The sequence below is a fragment of the Oncorhynchus mykiss genome, chromosome 10, assembly GCF_013265735.2.
Source record: "Oncorhynchus mykiss isolate Arlee chromosome 10, USDA_OmykA_1.1, whole genome shotgun sequence".
Lineage (NCBI taxonomy): Eukaryota > Metazoa > Chordata > Actinopteri > Salmoniformes > Salmonidae > Oncorhynchus > Oncorhynchus mykiss.
The window spans coordinates 26,851,565-26,851,790 of NC_048574.1; positions in this window are offsets into that span (position 1 = coordinate 26,851,565).

A 226-nucleotide genomic window follows, 5' to 3' on the forward strand; every position below is an offset into this window, starting at 1 on the left:
CACATTTTAGTGGCATTTTATTGTCCCCAGCACAAGGTGCAACTGTGTAATTATCATGCTGTTTAATCAGTTTCTTGATATGCCACACCTGTCAGGTGGAGGGATTATTAAGGAGAAATGCTCACTAACAGGGATGTAAACAAATTTGTGCACATTTGAGAGAAATACGCCTGTTGTGCAGATGGGAGATTTTAAATGTTGCATTTATATTTTTGTTCAGTATATT